Below are 21,059 nucleotides of genomic sequence, written 5' to 3' on the forward strand. Positions count from 1 at the left end.
AGGTGTAGGAGAGAATAACACAGATTTTCCTGTATTGTTCAGAAGAGCTTAATAAAATGACTTCTGGCCATTTAAAAAGTAGCTTGGTATTTTATATGTTTAGCATGCTTTATATTTATATATGTAAAACATTTCTAAATGTCTCAGTTCAACAGTTCATAGATGTCATCACTTTAGTCAATGACTATGCAAGCATCCAGTGATTATGTGAGAAAAAAATGCCAAAAGTAGACAATTTAATTTTAAGAAAAAATTAAACATGCAAGAAGAGCCAGGGAAGTCAATGAGAATAACAATGATGGAGGGTGACTAGCTCTGCCAGAGAAGAAAACACACTTCAAAACTTCAATCATCAGAACAGAGTGGTACTAACATATGAACAGATATACAAACCAATGGAACAAAACAGAAAATTCAGAAATAGATGCAAAAACATATGGAAACTTGGTATATGATAAAGGCATGTGATCCAAAATCAAAAGTGAAATGAATTACCTTTTAACAGGTTACATTGGAACAATTAGATAGTCATTTGAAGAAAAAAGAAAACTGAATTCAAACCTCACAGAACATAAGAAAATAAATTCTAAATCAATCAGGCATCTAAATGTAAAGTAATAAATATAACTCTTAAAGCAAAATATTTATGAATTCCCTTGTGACCAGAAGGGAAAGCCTTTCCAACTAAGATTCAAAAACAAGGAGCAATAGAAGAAAAGAGTGACAATTTTGGCCATATATAAATGAAATGAATCAAAAATAACCCAAAAACCTTTTGCATAGGAAAAAAAAGACCACAAATGAACACGAATAAACTGGGGAAAATATTTTAATCACGTATCTTAAATACAGTTAGACTTATCCTAATATACCAGAGGCTCCTAAAAATAAGAAAAAAAAACTCATTGGAAAAATGAGCAAATGACAAACAAGACAGTTAGCAACAACAAAAAGACAAACATCTCCCATTCAAAATTTTCATCTCCACTTACATTAAATCTGCAACAACTAATCTAATCAGTGAAAAAAAATCAAGTATGATAAACAGTCCAGTAAAAGCTGTGGAGAAATAGAAACACTCTTAAAAATGCTGTCAGGGATGCAGAATAGTATAAATCCTATGGGGTAGAGTTTGGCAACAAATTTTATATGGATTTTGTATTTTGACACAGTAATATCACAAACTGAAAACCATATATGCATAAGGTTATTTATCATGGCATTATTTGTAATATGATCCTAACATGGTAAATTTTGAACCATGTAAATATTTCAGATGTTTAAAATTAAACATAAGTCAGAAATAAACACTGAAATGAAATGATACACTTGGGATTTGATTCAATATAAAAAGAACAAATAAGACAATATGTTCCAAACAAAAGAACAAGATAAATCTCTAGAAATCAAATATGTTCCAAACAAAAGAATAAGATAAATCTCTAGAAATCAATCTTAACAAAATGGAGATGAGTGATTACCTGATAGAATCAAAACAACAGTCATAAACATGCTCAAAGTTAGCAGAGCAATGCATGAACAAAGAGCACTTCAAAAGAGATAGAAAATATTAAAAAGCACCAAGCACTGTAGTCATAGCACTGAACTAAATTCAAAAGGATTCAACTGCAGACTACATTAAGTGGGGAAAAAAAGGATCAGTGAACTTAAAGAGAGGACAGTGGAATTCATCCAGTCAGAGGAGAAAAAAGGGAAAAGAACAACAAAAAACCCCAGTGAAGACAGCATAAGGGATTTATCAGTTCAGCTCAGTTCAATCACGTCTGACTCTTTGCGACCCCATGGACTGCAGCACGCCAGGCCTCCCTGTTTATCACCAACTCCCAGAGTTTACTCAAATTCATGTCCATTAAGTCAGTGATGCCATCCAACCATCTCATCCTCTGTTATCCCCTTCTCCTCCTGCCTTCAATCTTTCCCAGCATTAGGGTCTTTTCAAATGAGTCAGTTCTTTGCATCAGGTGGCCAAAGTATTGGAGTTTCATGTTCAACATCAGTCCGTTCAATGAATATTCAGGACTGATTTCCTTTAGGATGGACTGGTTGGATCTCCTTGCAGTCCATGGGAAGGGACTTTTGGGACACCATTAAGAAGACCAGTATACACATTATAGGGGTAAGAAGAGGGAAGAAGAAAGAGAAGTTTATGCAAAGATATGACTGAAAACTTCCCTAGCCTGAGGGGAAAGAAACAGACACCCAGATAAAGGTAGCCCAGAGTATCAAAAAAGATGCTTCTAAAGAGACCCATGGCAAGACACATAACATAATTAAATTTTAAAAATAGAAAGACAAGAGCAACTTATTATACACAAGGGAACTCCCATAATACTATCAGCAGAGTTTTACACAGTGAGATGATACACTCACAGTGTTGAAAGAAAAAAAAAAACAACTGTGGATCAAAAATAACCAAGTAAAACTGTCTCTCAGAATTGAAGGAAAGATAAAAAGTTTTCCAGATAAACATATGCTGAAGAAGTTTATCACTACTAACTGGCCTTACAAGAAATGCTAAAGGGAGTTCTTCCAACTGAAATCAAAGGACACCAATTAGTAACATGAAAACACATGAAAGTATAAAATTCAATGGTAAAAGTAAATATACACTTAAATGCAGAGTAATAGTGTAACAGTGGTGGGTAAATCACTTATAACTCTAGTATAAAAGTTAAAAGAAGACTGCATTAAAAAATAACCATATAATAATAATTATTAGGGACTTCCCTGGTGGTCTAGTGGCTAAGATGCTGCACTCCCAATACAGGGGGCCGGGTTTATCCCTGGTCAGGGAACTAGATCCCACATGCCACAACTAAGAGTTTGTATCCTGCAACTAAGAGATTCCGTGTGCGGCAACTAAGACCTGGTACAGTCAAATAAGTAAACATTTTTTAATAATAATTTTTATTAGATACACAACGTAAAAAGACAACCAAGGTTTCAAAATTTACCTCTCATGAATACTTCCTCTGGAAACCAGTGGAGAATTTAATTTCTCCACCCAAATTAGGATATATACCAAGGAGAAGACAACATGAGATTCATGGCACAGGGAATCTACCACACAAGAGGAAAGAAGAGTAAGTCAACAGCTACACAGCAGATCTAGATTATAATCAGTCAAACGCTGTGGCAGTTTCCTCTTCAAGAAGACGAATTGTTAAGAACGCCTTATTAAAAATATCTTGTTGGAATGGATTAAGAGATTTACATAACTGCGTGAGAGTCTGGTTGGCAACTGGTGATAAATGCATAGGAAACTAAGCAAATAAAGCAAAAAGGCTGTAGATAATCCTAGAGAAAACAAAAAGTTGTACACATATTGAATGTAATCACAGTATAAGATATGGCTCAGCTGTCAACAGCTTTTACTTCATTATGCAAACACAATATTCATTCAATTAAATATGCAAACACAATATTCATTCAATTAAAATCACAACATATCTACCTTGGAAAGCTGGAGGGACAAGAAGTCTGTACGTGTTCATGGTAGATGGTATGTGTGAGACATGATGAGTGACGCATCTACAAGCCAAAGGATACCAAGGGTTGCCCACCTGAAGCTGGGACAGTGGCATAAGACGGTTCTTCAGCACCTCCAGAAGGAACCAACCCTGCTGACACCTTGACTGCAGACGTCTGGTCTACAGAACTGTGAGAAAATCAACTTCTCTTTGTTTTCAGCCACCTAGTCTGTGGTACTTTGTTACAGCTGCCCTAAGAATAAGGCACCGACCTTACAGAATCTGACTTGTCATCACCGCCATCTGCATGCACCATCTTCCACCTTCCCGCTGCTGTCTGAACACGTGGTGACTCCTACTTATTTTAAAGCAATGCTCTTACATTCTGACTTCACCACATGCCAAAGGGCAAATAATTACCTGTGACATTGAGTTTAAAAACTGAGAGAGATACTTTAAGGGGGAAGGGGAGGGTGGGATGAATTGAGAGATTGGGATTGGCATATAAACACTATTGATATTATGTATAAAATAGGTAACTAATGAGAACCTACTGTATAGCAAAGGGAACTCTGTTCAAAGGTCTGTGGGGACATAAATGGGAAAGAAATCCAAAAAAGAGGGCATATATGTATACATATAGCCGATTCACTTAGCTATACATCAGAAACGAACACAACACTGTAAAGCAATTACACTCCAATAAAAATTAATTAAAAAAACACATTAAAAAAAAGTGAGGGATACTTTAACAATGGCAAAAATGGTACTCAAATTGCTAAGTCTTGCCACCCTGATGGCAGCAAAATATCAAACTCAAAATGAGGCTGACCCTAAGGTGCTAGGATACATGAAACAATATTTTACTTTCTATTATGGTTTCCTCAATAAGGTTAATATTTACCCAAGATCACTACTTTTTTTATGCTTTATCAGAATTTTTCTCTTTTACAATATGCTTTTTCAAGGTTTTGCTGAAGTTGCCTTTTTAAAACAGTGAATGAACTGTGGTTGATTTTATGCTAGGTGCCAATTGGAAGTAATGTGCTGCAGAATTTATTCCACTCAGCCCTGGAAACCTGAAATGTAATCATTAATCACAGACTTGCACTGTTTCCTAATGAAAAAAAGATGCTTAATAATATATCTTAGGAACAAATATTCTGAACACTAGAATTATGGAATAAAGAAGCCACCTCAAAGAGTGAAGCAGTGCCCTCACTGGAGATCTTCAAGAAGAGGGATACTAAGAAGGGATTCTCTGAAAGGGAATGTGTCTATCAGCATGTTAGAGGGAGATTTCAAATTATAAATCACAAGCTATTAACAGATTGTGGAATGAATATAAGGGGCTGTGACCAGCATATTTTTAGTGGAATTTAATGGCATGAAATAGAAAATAGAGTGCAGAGCATAACTTAAACGCAGGCCTGGTTCTGCTTACACATTCACATATGTAGTGTACATATGTAATATTACATACATTTATGTGTATACAGGGTTATGATGTCAATTTTACTTCTTACTGTAGGTCAGAGTCAAAAAAGGTTTGAAAGTCACTGTCTTAGAGGATAAATGTGCCATATCAGATGCCTCCTGTAGGCAGAGAGGACCCAGGCTCAGGGCTGGCTTCCGTGCGTGGATCGAGGTCAAGACCAGGTTGCCCCGAGGACTTTCCAGAGAGGATCTGGAGCTAGCCAAAAGGGAAAACCCACTAAGAGTTCACTGGAAAGGAACCCAAACCACTAGAGAAGCTCAGAATGTTCAAAGAGGGCAGAAGATGGTATACAAGGGAGACAGGTGTAAAACAGCAAACGGGTCCACACAGTCAATTCAAGAACGAAAAATAATCTGTCACCATGTAGAAAAACAACAAAAAAACATTTCTCATCCCCTCAAACAATCTGTTTGGGTTTGAAGTCATTTATTTTTAAGAGAGATAATGAAATAATACTTATGAACAGCACCCTGTCCAATAATGTTTTTTTTATTCATGTCCCGGGGACACAATTTTAAAGAGTCCTTCTTAAAAAGTCATCTGGCAACAAAGTGGGAAAAGCCAGTTTAGGATTTTTCTTTGTGAATCATAAAAAATTTGGAAGATGTGCTATTTGCCATAAAACAGAATTAATAGGTAAAGTAAATTTAGATTATATTATGAGCCAAACTTGTAAGCCACTTCAACATGCCATGGGCACTAAACACATCTCCAAGTTTTAGATCCAGAGTTATCCAGAGTTATGTGTTATACTGAAAATAAAAGTGTTATAGTGAAAATAAAAGTGAAATGGCAACCCACTCCAGTATTCTTGCTGGATAATCCCATAGACAGAGCGGCCTGGTGAGCTCCAGTCCATGGGGTCGCACAGTCAGAAACAACTGGGCACCGTAACTCATTAGCCTCCCCAAAGGCTGAATGTAACCACATCTGCTTTAACCAAGCAACAGGCTATGACAGAAAAGCAAAGAGCGGAAGAGTCAAACGGGCTTTAATAAATTGTGTCAAATCCTTCCCATGTCAACAGGTTCTCCAAAGAAAGTAAAATAGTAAACTTCATATGGTTTTTCAAAATAATAGCTCAAAGTCTAGGGTGGGAAGATATTAAAGTTAATGTAAAATTTAAGCAGTATGTGTGGATTTATTCTCATCTCTCCCTTTCCCTAGATTTTTTCTAAGAAGAGTGAATTCCCTGTAATTGAATCACAGAAACAAACCAAAAGCTGCACATTAAAGAGTTAGAAGCCCAAATTGCCATCCATACCTCATCAAGAATCTTTTTTTCTTTTTTCCCCTCAACTTCAGAAAAATAGCATGATTCACTCAAGTGGATACTTTCCTCCTGGAGTGCCGCCTGCATGATGTTTCATCTTGGCCTCACATCCAGAAAGTGATTTGAGGACACCCAAGTGGCTGTAATGTTCTTTTAGCATGTTACCTTGTTTTCTCATTCTTCTTGTTGTTATTCATTTATTTATTGTGGTAAGCCTACTTTAATTAAATCTGACCTGCTCTGAACTTTCCTTCTAAATTTTCCTATCATCAACAGAAACTAAGTCCATTGTATTTAGAAGCAAATTTTTTATTGGATAAAATCATTTTTTTTTCCTAATGACATTTTTTAAAGTCACAGTATACATCCAGCAAACAGGAGGCAGCTAAAAATAATGCTGGAGAGACATGAACTCAACATCTCCTCTTGGGCGCATAGGCTCTTCAAACTTTGCTGATCCCAAACCAAACCCTCTATTAGTATTCTCCAAGAGTTCCAAGTGTTGCTATCTCACTGAAAGGTCCCACCATCCTCTCAGCATCCCATAAAGAACATTTCTTGTCCTTCTTGTCCTCAAATATAATTGTCAAGTCTTATACATGCTAAGGGGCTTCCCAGGTGGCGCTAGTGGTAAAGAACCTGCCTGCCAATGCAGGAGACGCAAGAGATATGGGTTTGATCCCTGGGTCGGGAAGATCATCTGGAGGAGGGCACAGCAACCCACTCCAGTATTCTTGCCTGGAGAATACCCTGGACAGAGGAGCCTGGTGTGCTATCATCCATAGGGTCACAAAGAGTCAGACCTGACTGAAGCAACTTAGCACACACAACACATACATGCGAAGCCCTAGACCTTTCTGGAACCCATCATTTCTTTCCCTTCTCAGAACCCCTAATCCAGGCTGTCATCTGGATAAACACTAAACGCCTAACTGGTCTTCCTGGTTTGACCTCTGCAATCTACTCTTCCTGTGTGATCAGAGATTCTTCCTACAACACAAATCCTTCACATGGAGAAACTGGCAGCCTGCTTGTGTCTCCTGATGAGAGAACAGCCACCACCTATGCTTGAGTTCAAGTGATCAAAACAGGAGTTGGATCAAGCTTCGGCACCCAGCTGTGGGTGGAGGAACTCACTACACTGCATCTTGAGGCTGCAATCAACAATATCCAGACTGCAGGACGCTGAACAGGTCAAAGGGTCCAAGTTCTTCCACAGATAAATTGTAACAAAAATAAAGGGATGAAGGGGAAACTGCAGATAAAGACTTAAAAAACATTTTTAAAAATGAACAAGACTAAACTTATGCCTAGGGATGCACACTTGAATGAACTATAAAGAAACATAAGGTGTGATTGATGACCCTAGAAGTCAGGGGAGTCTTTGTAGGAGGCAGAGGGAGCTGTGACTAGGGGGCCAATGAGGGGCTTCCCAGGGTGGCTGGCAAAGTTCTATTTCTGGAGCTGGGCTGTGGTTACCAGGGCGTAGGCTTTAAAATACTTTACTAAGCCACGCATTTGTTCCTATGCTATTCTACTTTTATTTTACAATGAAAAAATCACACACACACACCCCCACACACAGATCTGACCACGTTGTTACCCTGTTAAAACCCTTCAGTGGCCTCACAGTTCTTGTAAGAAAAAGTCCAAACTCCTTCACAGGGTGGACAAGGTCTTACAGCATCTGGCTGTCCACTTAAGCCTCGATGCTTGTTTGTGTCCACCCTACATTAAATTTTCAGTTCCTCAAAAGCACCATGCTTCCTTATGTCACAGTCTCTGAACATCAATCAGTTACTTCTGCTTATAACTTTGAAACATGCTCTTTCCTTTTCACTTCAGTTCAGTTCAGTTCAGTCCAGTCGAGTTCAGTTCCTCAGTCGTGTCTGACTCTTTGTGACCTCATGAATTGCAGCATGCCAGGCTTCCCTGTCCATCGCCAACTCCTGGAGTTCACTCAAACTCATGTCCATCGAGTTGGTGATGCCATCCAGCCATCTCATCCTCTGTCGTCCCCTTCTCCTCCTAGCATCAGAGTCTTTTCCAATGAGTCAACTCTTCGCATGAGGTGGCCAAAGTACTGGAATTTCAGCTTTAGCATCATTCCTCCCAAAGAACACCCAGGGCTGATCTCCTTTAGAATGGACTGGTTGGATCTCCTTGCAGTCCAAGGGACTCTCAAGAGTCTTCTCCAACACCACTGTTCAAAAGCATCAATTCTTCGGTGCTCAGCCTTCTTCACAGTCCAACTCTCACATTCATACATGACCACTGGAAAAACCATAGCCTTGACTAGACGGACCTTTGTTGGCAAAGTAATGTCTCTGCTTTTTAATATACTGTCTAGGTTGGTCATAACTTTCCTTCCAAGGAGTAAGCGTCTTTTAATTTCATGGCTGCAGTCACCATCTGCAGTGATTTTGGAGCCCAAAAAATAAAGTCTGACACTGTTTTCACTGTTTCCCCATCTATTTCCCATGAAGTGATGGGACCAGGTGCCATGATCTTCGTTTTCTGAATGTTGAGCTTTAAGCCAACTTTTTCACTCTCCTCTTTCACCTTCATCAAGAGGCTCTTTAGTTCCTCTTCATTTTCTGCCATAACGGTGGTTGGCTGATTCCTATTTGTCCTTCAGGCCTCTGGAGGAAAGCCTTCCCAACACTCCAATGCTGGGCATGCTGAAGTATTAATTACCTCTCTGTCTTCCACTGCACACTGTACTTTCTCAATCACAGCCTTATCGTCTGCATTAATATTGTCTATTAGTTCATATTTTCCTTAGATCAACAATTCTAGGCAAGATGTATAACTTGTGTCAAATTTTTATATCCCGATACCTAGGTGCAACATCTAGAACAGAGTAAGTACACAATAACCTTGCATAAAATGAATTATATGCATACATTTGTTTATAAATGAAAACTACCTTTACTGACATCAAAGTATGAGAACACGAAATAAAAGCAAAGCAATAAAGATAAAAATAATAGCTAACACCTTATGCCAGTTACTGTTTCATTAATTCATTTAACCCTCTAAACACTATGAAGTAAGTGTTATATAATGTTTATCACCAATTTACAGATGAGGAAACTGAGTCATTAAGAAATCAAGTAACATGTTCCATGTCATATGGTTCACAAATGGGATTAGAACATGGAAGTCTGACTCCATGGTCCGTGATCTTAATTCTAATTAAGTATCACTCCCACCACCTAACATCACTACCATTCATTCCAAATACTGAAGCAGGTGGCTTTAAAATAAAAACAAAATTCTACTGGGGTTACCTGACCAGGAGTACCCATGAATATTATGTGGAAGTTAAGATGATGGACACCAAAATTCAAGAGATTAGGCAGGAGAGAATACCAGGTGCAGGAGAAGTGCTTCAAAGAGCAGGGAATCTGAGACTCCCTGGGGAACTAGACACAGAGATGTCAAATCCTGACATACCCGATACCAGCCTCTGAGTGGGCCAAAGGTGCAACACCTCTGATTACAGATGAACAGCAGGCAGGTCCTCAGAGTGAGAGTGAGGCCAAATAAGTATGACCATCCACAGTGCACAAGGCACCAAATCAGATTCGAAACTGAAAACAGATCCTGGACTCCTGCTCATGGTAAGCCTGGACTACTCATCAAAGTATGATCATTCATTCATTCCATTTAAGTTATTATTAGTGTCCTTGTGGCCCCTGTAGCATATTCAGCTCTCAGGACAGAGAAGTAAAACATGATGATGGTGCTACTCTCAATAAGCATATGTGCCAGAGGCAGACAAATGGCAGAATCTACACAATTACAGTGCAGGCGAAACATCCTGTGAGAGTTCTGCATGGGTTCCCTGGCACACCTGAATTACACTGGCCAGGGCAGGGTAGAAACTGGAGTTCAAACGGTTTTTATGAAGTTTCTTTAAGCTGCATCTTGAAGACACCCACTCCTCATCAGAGAACGAGGTAAGTAACCCTGTTACTACTGTAAAACCAACAAGTTCACATGAAAAATAATACCTATGAGAACTGAGATGGATGAGGGGCTAGAGAAAATGTTATGGAAGAAGGAGAAGTTAAACAGGATCCTGACGTCTACACCGAGTTGGGGAAAAGGAGGAAGGAAAGGGGTGGATGAGTCTGGATCCCTGCAGGCAGAAAGCTCAGCTCAGGGCTGGTCTGTAAATTTATTACCACCCAGATTGAGGCAGAGTTGAAAATGTCAGTGCACACGGCTCAGTGAATCACTGAGGATGCACATCAATGCCTGCCAGTGAAAAGCTTAAAGCACTAAAATCACAACATTCTAGGAAATAAAAAGATTTCAAGAATCCGAAAGCTGTGTATGGGGGCATGTTTTACGGGAATGATGACAGGCTGATCTTTTTTAACCGCCTAAAGATAATTCTTCCTGAAGAGCTCACCCATATCCAACAATGACACCACCACCACCAACAGCAAAATGTGCTCAGGGTAGTGAGAGTGAAGCGCTGAATAAAGGGGAGGACGGAGAAAAACGGCTAGAGGTAAGGAGTGTGGCACTTTTTCTGTTCTGTGGCAGCCATAGAACAGAGAAAGTGGTAGGTGATGAATGTGTAAAAATGAACAGATATGGCCAGGAATTGGGGCTGGTGCACTGGGACGACCCAGAGGGATGGAATGGGGAGGGAGGAGGGAGGAGGGTTCAGGATGGGGAACACATGTATACCTGTGGCGGATTCATTTTGATATTTGGCAAAACTAATACAGTTATGTAAAGTCTAAAAATAAAATTAAAAAAAAAAATAGACAAAGAACGTAAACACGTAACTTAAAAATCAGGAATCCAAAATAATTTGTCAAAAAATCCTCAGGACCATCTTAAAAATAGAAATATTCTTTAACACTAATTAATCAACTTGGAAAAAATATTTAAGCCAGAAACAATGTCAAGTTGATTGTATATATATGTATATTTGTATATATGTATTATATTTCAAAAGCATGATTAAAACAAGATGAAAATCTTTATATAACTAAGAATGCTACAAGGCATGCATTATTATTCTTTGCTGTGACAGAATAAACAAACACATTATTTTGAAAAGCACTTGGAAAATTAGTACGTTTATTGTCAAAATTTCATACATTTTCACAGAGTAATTCTACTTTGGGTATTCTAAAAAGTAATTAATAGTAAGTGGTGAAGAAATGTTATAATCATTAAGGCCTCTATCAATGTAAAAAAAAATTTGAAGATACATATTCACTGATAAAAGGCTACTACTTAAGTAATGTCCTAACCACTTGTGGAAACATAGTCTTTAAAAGTTGAATATATAAATAACATGTTAAGTTCAAAGAATATTGATTTTTTGTTTAACATCAAACCTAGATGTGAAATGCTTAATTTTCAAAAACCTTGTAGAGTTAATTATAAAAGTTTCAATAAAAACAAACAAAACAACAACAACAAACAGTTTTTCTCAGTGTACTTAACTGAATTAACATCAGCTGTTCATAGAAAGTGTCAAATTGGTTCTGTGTATGTATCCTGATGAAACATATTTATATACCTTCAATTCACAATTCCTGTGTCATTAATCTTAATTGTCTATCTCTAAAAGCGATATAATTTACACTTTAATAGATATTTTGCTGGAATTGTTTTTCTCTAGTAGCATTTTGAGAAACAAGTGTATTTAGAACAAAGTTAGAGAAAAAAATGGAATGAAATAGGCCAAAAATATGTATATTAGCTTTCTTTGAATCCTTCCACTGATTGTTGTAAGATTTTTCCATTTCAGTTGTTTCTTTTCAATAATCATGTTAGTCAATTTTAAACTAATACCTAAAATGCTATTTTTCTCATGAATATATTTTAAAAGTAAGAAAATATTTCACTTGTTAATACTGCTCCTCTAAATAGGTAATATAGTGGTACTACAATGAAAAGGAAATAAAACCGTAGTTAGAAATCCTTCCAAAAATAAAAAAAATAAAATAAAATTACACTAATAAATATATACCAAAGTATTTGCCAAGAGAATCTATGAGCACTTGTAATAATTACAAGGACAGAGGGCTTTGAATTCATCTCTCCACATAGCTGGTGATACCAACAAAGTGAGACCATTAAAGTGGAGGGAAAAGTCATGCAAAAAAGTGAACTAGGGACTTCCCTGGTAGTTCAGTGGTTGGGAATCTGGCTGCCAATGCAGGGGACACGGGTTTGATCCTTGGTCTGGGAAGATCCCACGTGCCAAGGAGCAACTGCGTCTAAGCACCACAGCTACTGAGCCCACACGCTGCAACTACTGAATCCAGCACACCTTAGAACCCGTGCTTCACAAGAGAGGCCACCGCGGTGAGAAGCCCACGCACGGCAACTAGAGAGCAGCCCCACTCACCACAACCAGAGAAAAGCTCGCACGTGGCAATGAAGACCCGGTGCAGCCAAAACATAAATATATATTTTTAAATGTGAACTATCTTTTCTCTCCCACACACCCACTCTACATTCCATCTCCTGTCTGCATCACTGTGCACCCATTTGCCCAAAACAAAAACCAAGTCCCAAGCTTTCTACCTCCCTTCCCTTCACTATTTAATTTGTAGGTACCTTAGAACCATAGGGGGAACTTGTTAAAAGGAAAAGTTCTTTGACCTACTCCAAATGATCGTGTTTCCTTGAGTCTGTGCCAGTTCCGGGAAGCTCTGTTTTTAAGAACACCTGTATGATTCTGATGAAGGAACCATAGCTTGAGGAACAGTGTCCCATATCCAATCAATCTCTTTGTAGATTTTCTGTCTTAAATGTCCCTTAAATTCATTCCTTCTTGTTCCTATTCTCTCTGGCTTAGCTGTGATCTTCACTTCCTCCCTAAGCTTCCACCTAGTTCCCCTCCGCCTGATTCCTCTCCTCAAAGCCATCCACACACAAAGCTTCTAAACTGCAGGCTTACGTGAGAAACGTAATGATCTGTCTCCTGACTATGGTTTTTCCTGCTATCCTAAACCAGCATGTTGACATTGCAATGAAAAAGGAAGGATGGAGGAAAGAGACTGTGTTAAACACAGCTAAAACATGCTCTCTTGACAGATACGGCAGAAGGAGATGAAGAAGGAAAGAGCCATTCTGAAGATAACTATGGTGAAAAGAACCAGCCAGCCTTACAAAAGACTGCACAGACATACTCATGTCACTGCTCTTCTCCAGTAGTTATAAATATCTCTTCATACACTACTAGTAAGAACTTAATGTTGACAAGGCCCTACATAAGTGGTACTAGTACTATTTCACTTAATAAAGGCAACTTAAAAAAAAAGATTATAAAGCAATATTGAAATAGAATACATACATACATATATATGTGTGTGTGTGTGTGTGTGTGTGTGTGTGTGTGTATATATATATATATATATGTAGCACTTGCTAACTCAAATCTCTCAAGATACAGGGCAAGGAATGCATACAATTTAAACAACATACTTGGCAAGTTTTAGCGTTAGATAAATGTGAGAGCCAGATTGTAAAGATGGTGTGGCACTTACCGCATGTGCATCTTTGTTGTATATATGAGGCAAGCAGCCCAGATTTAGAACCCCTTCAGAAGAAGGATGAGGATTCCTCTGGCCTTAAGCACAGCTCCCTAGGACAACTCTAAAAGCCCACAGTGATTTTTTTTTATTAAAAAAGCAACAAGTGACACTAAAAGAGCAGGAGGTAGGAGAGAGTGTTACTCATCGTGGAGACAGTTGAGGGTTGCATCAATACTGAATGTTACACTCAAACAACAAACAATACACTCAAACAACAAACAGACCCCACAGGAAAACTAACTTCGGATTTCTTTTCAACTGGCTATGTTTAGAGGTGTATGCAAGACACAAAGGGCTTCCCCAGTGGCTCAGTGGTAAAGAATCTGCCTGCAAAGCATGAGACCTGGGTTTGATCCCTGGGTCGGGAAGATCATGTGGAGCAGGGCATGGCAATCCACTTCAGTATTCTTGCCTGGAATATCCCATGGACAGAGGAGCTGCGTAGGCTGCAGCCCATGGGGTCGCAAAGAGTTGGACACAACTGAAGCGACTTAGCACGCACACATGCAGGACAAGAAGCAAAAGTTAGATCGGGACAGGGAACAATGGACTGGTTCAAGATTGGGAAAGGAGTACGTCAAGGCTGTATATTGTCACCCTGCTTATTTAACTTATGTGCAGAGCACATCATGTGAAATGCCGGGGTGGATGAATCACAAGCTGAAATCAAGATTGCCAGGAGAAATAACAACCTCAGATATGCAGATGATACCACTCTTAACAGCAGAAAGCAAAGAGGAACTAAAGAGCCTCTTAATGAGGGTGAAAAGAAGAAAGTAAAAAAGCTGGCTTAAAACTCAACAGTCAAAAAACTAAGATCATGGCATCCAATCCCATCACCTCATGGAAAATAGATGGGGAAAAAGTGGAAACAGTGACAGATTTTCTTTCACTGTAGACTATGACTGCAGCCGTAAAATTAAAAGATGCTTGCTCCTTGCAAGAAAAGCTATGAAACCTAGACAGCATATTAAAAAGCAGAGACATCACTTTACTGACAAAGGTCCATATAGTCAAAGATACGTTTTTTTCAGTAGTTATGTACAGATGTGAGAGTTGGACCATAAGAAGGCTGGGCGCCAAAGAATTGATGCTTTCAAACTGTGGTGCTTGGAGAAGACTCTTGAGAGTCCCTTCAACAGCAAGGAGATCAAACCAGTCAATTCTAAAGGAAATCAATCCTGAATATTTATTGGAAGGACTGATACTGAAGCTGAAGCTCCAATACTTTGGCTGCCTGATGCTAAGAGCTGACTCACTGGAAAAGACCCTGATCCTGGGAAAGATTGAGGGCAAGAGGAGAAAGGAGAGACAAAGGATAAGATGGTTGAATGGCACCATCGACTCAATGGACATGAGTTTGAGCCAACTCCAGGAGATAGTGAAGGACAGGGAAGCCTGGTGTGCTGCAGTTCATGGGATCACAAAGTCAGACATGACTTAGCAGCTGAACAACAACAGAGATGATATAAAATGTCTCACATTTGTTGTTAGAAAGAAGCATTATTAAACTATTTTAACCTCACTTCATCTGAATGGAGAAGAGTCTCCTTGTTGTGTATGAAAACCAGCACTGAGATGCTTAGCTAACCTTAACATCTGATTTGGCCTCTCCCTGAGCATTTCCTCACCTGCTTCCTTCTGCCACAGGTCTCGCAACACCAGTCCTTGCCCACTGCCCTCACCTGGAATGATGCTGGCAAAAACCTGTTTATTAAATGGTATACCAGAAAGGAATTCCCAATGGCCAGGTTCCTAAAATGTGTTTCTGTAAATATTAAAGAATCTGATCATCATAAAAGCCTTGTTGTCATCAGTTTCAGACTTCTGTTTGCAAGGATTTATAGCAGGGTAAAAGCAGTGTCTTTCTTTAGATCACTGAATGAATGGAACAGAAAGAAAAAGAGAGGCAGAAGGGGAAGGAGGAGGAAGGGCAGAAGGGAGGGAAAGCATGAATGAGAAAAAGCCAGGGGACTTGGGGGCTGGGTTAATAGAGACCCTGCAGTTGAGTCCACTGGATTTGTTTCCTTGGATGGATTCCAGGTGCACTATGGGCTACGCCTCCAGGTCTTCACCACTGTAAGGTCATGAGAGGAAAACCCCATCTTTTTACTTAGGGTGCTGTGGCTTGACATCCTCCCCTACTTTGATCCCCAGCTTTTCTGTGCAATTTAGAGAAGTAAAAAGCCTGAGAGACAGCTGTAGGGAACTGCATTTGAAGCCCAGCACACCATGCTGAGTGACGTGCTCACCCTTCATTTTGGAACATACAGGAATAAAACTGATTGGTTCACTATGATATGCCAAGGGCATTTTTTTACTTTATTATTTTTTTGTATTTTATTTTGCAAATGGGCCTTCAGATGTCACTCTCCAGAAGTTTGCATTGTACAAGCAAAGAATTTAATACACCGTCTGTTGCAAATAAAATAATTACTCCTCTGTCCAAAAGTTCAACTTTCTTTGTTTCCCTCACCAGTTCTGAATTCCTGTAGCTGACTGGCAGCCATGCAAGAGTGAAGTAATTTCTTTTCTCTGTGATTTATTTTCTGATGATAAGTAAGCAAAAATACTGTAAAGAAAGGGAAGAAAATGATGCAAAATGAGTACTTCTCAAAAACACAACTCCAGAGTGATTAGGTAAAATGAAGTCCTGTGTGTCAAGAATAAAGCTACATGATCATATCTATTTCTGCATAGTAAAAATAAACTTTTTAGTATAATATGTATCAGGCACATAATGCTAAGAACTTTACATGCATTATCTCATTTAACCCTTGGAACAACATTGCTTGCATGCGAAGAATCAATCCACATTTTAAAGACAGACACTGGGGTTTCATAGAAGTTAAAAAAAAAACAAACCTGCTAAAGGCTAATAAAATAGAATCAAGATACAAGTGCAGCTCTGCATCCGAGGACTGCTATGCTTGGCCCCTTCCCCAGGCTTTACAATGTTTAGACAAAAGCCTTGAAAAGCCCGTTGCTCAGAAACGCACATGGGATAACTATATGATGTCAGTAGAGCTTGAACAACAAATCTTTTGTTACAATTCTATTTTAAATCTATGTTCAATACATTCATTTCTTCATAGTAGGTGTGATATGGTCAACTTATCTATATCTTTCTTAAGTGACTCAGGTGTGGTGTGATTTCCGATGATCATTTAAGTGAGTTTTTTGTTTGTTTTTAGGTATAGAAGATTACTTAAGAACAGGCAGAGTAGTGTAATACCAAGCTCAGAGAACCCATCTATCATAAGCTCAGCTGAGACACACAATGTATACAGAAGCCACCTGACAGGTATACGTCATCTCACTTTTCTGCATGAGCAAAATTCTACTGAAGGACTAAGCTAGACTAGGAAAGAAAAGTAGAGTAGCTTGGGACTAAACCATACGTCCATCCCCTCTACCTCCACTCTAGTTTTAGTCAATTTCACTTTGAAGAACCTTCATCCAAGGATACTACAGCATTCATTCATTGGGCAAAAATATACCTGATACTCTGTTAGGAGATGACAGAGGTATGTATGAGCAAAACAGATCCAGTCCTGCCCTCAGTCTAGTCTAGTATAGTATAAAAAAGATAGCACTGTGCAATTCATCACACATGCACTGGAAGGATGTTCATGAAACTACCATGAGAGTTTTTCATGAAAATTCCAGGAGAAATTTCTTTCTGATCCTTGAGTCAAGAGTAGTAGTTGGAGTACCTGATCTATTTTTAATACCATGGACACTATACTTCAAAACTAACTGAACCTACTTTCTTTACTTTTAAAAGAATTTAGGGCCCACCTGTGGCCCATTCACCCATCGGACATAAGATGCATTTCAGCAACTGCCTCCTTGCTAGTCCAGCTGATATTCTTAATCTTTTCCTTTCCTCTTTTGTTTCTCAGCTAGTTCTTATTTGAGTATTATATTTTGTTTCCTTAATCTTTGGGAAGAAAGGTACAGTAGGAAAAAGTAAAGATAAGTAAATAAAAATATACATACATATGAAAATTTTAGGAAAACTGAGCAATATGTGCTTATTCCAAAACTTCAAAAACTGACTCTTTAGAAATCTCTTAAATCTTGACTAAGATCTGTTTTTATTATTTTCTCACCTTAAAGTTTAAGTTCTTGAGGAAAAAAAACTGATGGAAAATTTTTCATTTTTTGGCACCCAACAAACAGTGTTCCCTTTTTAATTAGGTAAGGACTGAATGCAGAAATCAACCATTTATAAAGAGAATTTTCCCATGTGCCAACTGACATATATAGAACTTGCTCTGGTGATTAAATGATATAAAAAAATGAAATGACTTTAAGTGTAATAGAAACACATTTTCTATTGTTACTGGTCTAGATTTATGATCTCAGCTCATTTAATTTCTTAAAGCAGTTGTAAAATGAAGTTCTAATCACTCTTTTATATAAAACAGGGCCAACTGTAACCCAAATCCTAGCTCTCATTTGGAAGAGGAGATCTACAGAGGAAAAAAGGCTTAATTTAAAAGGTCAAAGACATTATTGGCGATGCTAAAAATAATGTGCCATTTTATATATAGGTTAAAGTAACATCTTTTAAAATTTGATTTTTACAACCAAGTTAAGAACAATTCAATTACCTTGTTACTTTTACTATTACGGAGAATGTATTGAAGAACGCATGACATTCAAAAGGTAGAAGAACAAAGCAGAGAGAGCTTCTGAAAGAGAATATGGACATCTCCACAAAAGCAGATACAGGACTTAGACACGTCTCATCCTGTGTACTCACTGACACACAAAATTATAATGTTAAAAGATGACAGTGCTGCATGTGGTTATTTTTCAATCACCAACTTCATTATCCATCTATGAAATCCCTTTCTTTTTATCAGATGAACACATAAGATCAGTATAGAACTAGATAATATTTTCCATTTAACTTTTCCAATGGCCTTAGACTGTTAAGTAAATCTACAGCCTTGACCTTTTAGCTCTTTACTTTAAAAATATTCAAATTAAATGAACTACATTAATAAATCTGTATGCATATGTATGTCAGATGTACTTCTTTTTAATACCAGACAAAAGACACATCATTGTTCCTTTTCCCTAAGCCGTCACAATTGGTGCTACCATCAGATGCTTATCTGCTAACAAAAAGGGCCCAAGGGAGCAACACTGAAAGTTTTAATGGAACAATGCCAAAAGGAACATATTATACATTAAACAGATGTTCTAGTTTTGAGAGCAATTTGAACAAAGATAAGCAAAGTCTCCAAATAAATCCCAAACAAACATTGTTTCCTTACAGCCTACATACACCAAATTATAAACTACACAAGGTCTAAATACTAAGTAAATACCAGTAACAATAATTATCATTGTCATTCTTATTCATAGAAGGCTTACTGTGTGACAGGAACTGTGCTAATAAAATATTTTACAATATCTTATTTATTCCTCAAATCTTTAAGTAATTCATGAATAAAAACTAATGACCACCACCCCCATCCCGCATTAAGTGATCCTTACACTTAATTCTGAGCAGAGAATATAGTCCTAGCTTAGGTTTCAAATACCCAGTGTTTGCAGCCCTTATACTTGGTGCAAATTTTAAAGGTACAGAGCTATTTTTTTTTCATCATTGAATCCCCAGCATCTATATGGTACATGACATATAACAGATACTCAATAAATGTTTGTTAATGTTTATTAATTGAACAAGTGAATGGACACAATTTACTCATAGGTTTTTATAAAGAGTAGGAAGGATCTTCATGGAATATGGCAAATGTATTAAGCTTGATGAAGCCATTGCAGGAAGCTTTTAAAAATTAAATAGTATTAAATATTGATCTCTTTTATAAATAAAAGTCTTTTATTTTCCCCTGAAACCAAATATAGGTGAACTATCTCCTAAGACAGTGACAACACCTACAGTACTTTCTCTGGGCATAACAGGAATATACGATTTAGTTGATTTAAATATATATAGTTGAACTACGAAAACATTCAGCAGTATTTTAAGTTTCAAAAAGGGGCTGATTATATTGAACTCCAATTTATTAAAAATTTAAGAGTCTAGGGATTGGGTGCAATAGCTCTTAAAACTTGTAATTTCCATAAAATCATTTAAAAGTACCACCTAGTAACTAATAGTCCTTCTCAAGATAAAAATATTCCAGTAGCTTGACTTTTTATGCTAGGATAACTTCTGGAAATACACAGCAGATATAAAGGTAAATTCTCAATTTCTGACCTTCATCTACCAGGAGGTCAAGAGAAACAACTCAACTGTTCAGCTCTATTAAATCACAGGCTGGCTTTTGAGTTACTGGATAATGGCATAGAGTTATACCTGTTTTTATTAATACTGCCACAAAAAAAGTGCCAGTCCTCTAGTATATTTCTACACATCTCCATCAACCAGTAATTCTGAACCTGTAGAAACTATGAAAATGATCATTTTTAAGTTTTATTTTCCTTCTTTTAATCCTTTCTAAGGACAGCATTTGTTTAAGTTAGTGTTTATATGCCTGAATGTTTTTTATTATAATAAAATTGCACAGGTCTTGTGCAAGTCTCTTAATGTGATTGTATTTATACTGATAAAGTCTCCATTATAAAGTGGCATTTCCCAGTTACCTACTCTTTCATGAAGTCAAATTAATGTTCCAGAATGGCTCTCTGGAACATTTTCATCAGTATCTTAATCTGTCAAATTTCACTTATCTATCTAAAACAAAAAGGACTTTACCTTTATAGACAAAAAAGATTTTTTCCTCAAATACTATGAATATGGCTGCCATTTTTAACTAACTGTACAATGTCAAGTAACTGTGATATCTGCTAACAGAAATTTATAGTTCAAATATCCAATTTTCATACATCATTGTTTTATTATTTAAAAAAATTTTCCAAGCTTTACTGAGATATGGTTGGCAAATAAAAACTGAAGTCATACATCTTTTATGTTCTTTCTTGGAGTCAGGAATAGAATGAGTTAATCAAGAACAGAAACTATGGCATATATGGATCAGCTTTGAAACAATCCAAATAAAAAGCTTCTTTTCAATCTAAAATATTGTAAGCTTCAAAATGATTATACATACCTAACAATAAGCCTTAAAAATAAGCTCTGATATGAATGTAATACCAATGCTTCTATAATCTTTTTCAATAAGAAGTTTCAGGAAATCCTTCAAACTCTATAAGCAAACAACATTCTTTATAAC

The 21,059-nt window shown here is 37.5% G+C and overlaps 1 protein-coding gene across 6 annotated transcripts in view; it reads right to left on the bottom strand.

The window, feature by feature from the left end:
* The window catches only part of DSE (dermatan sulfate epimerase), a 76,965-nt gene that overhangs the window by 24,982 nt on the left and 30,924 nt on the right, over positions 1 to 21,059 (bottom strand). The gene's annotated exons all lie outside the window — the stretch shown is intronic.

This window comes from Bubalus kerabau, chromosome 9, assembly GCF_029407905.1.
Source record: "Bubalus kerabau isolate K-KA32 ecotype Philippines breed swamp buffalo chromosome 9, PCC_UOA_SB_1v2, whole genome shotgun sequence".
Classification (NCBI taxonomy): Eukaryota; Metazoa; Chordata; class Mammalia; order Artiodactyla; family Bovidae; genus Bubalus; species Bubalus kerabau.